Below are 311 nucleotides of genomic sequence, written 5' to 3'. Positions count from 1 at the left end.
GCTCAAAATGGGAGGGCACTTCCTTATAGATATGCATTCTGGGATATGTAGTTTGTTGTCTCAGTCCCTGTGTTATTGTTAAAGCGGATACGACGTTTTTCGAACTACAATTTCTGAAATGCCACTCTGTGCGGTTACCTGGCAACGAAGGCTGTAAAAAGTCCGAGCAAATAGAAAGCCTCCACGCGTTTTATGACTGGATGCTGCTCTCACATCTTCTGTACGCTAATGTTATGATGGACTGTCCGTTATACAGCAGAAGTTAACTGGAGTTTTCCTTAGGAGGTGGGGGTTTGTAACAACAGACACAT

Source organism: Sander lucioperca, chromosome 4 (genome assembly GCF_008315115.2).
Source record: "Sander lucioperca isolate FBNREF2018 chromosome 4, SLUC_FBN_1.2, whole genome shotgun sequence".
NCBI lineage: Eukaryota > Metazoa > Chordata > Actinopteri > Perciformes > Percidae > Sander > Sander lucioperca.
Note: the sequence above shows the minus strand (reverse complement) of the source record.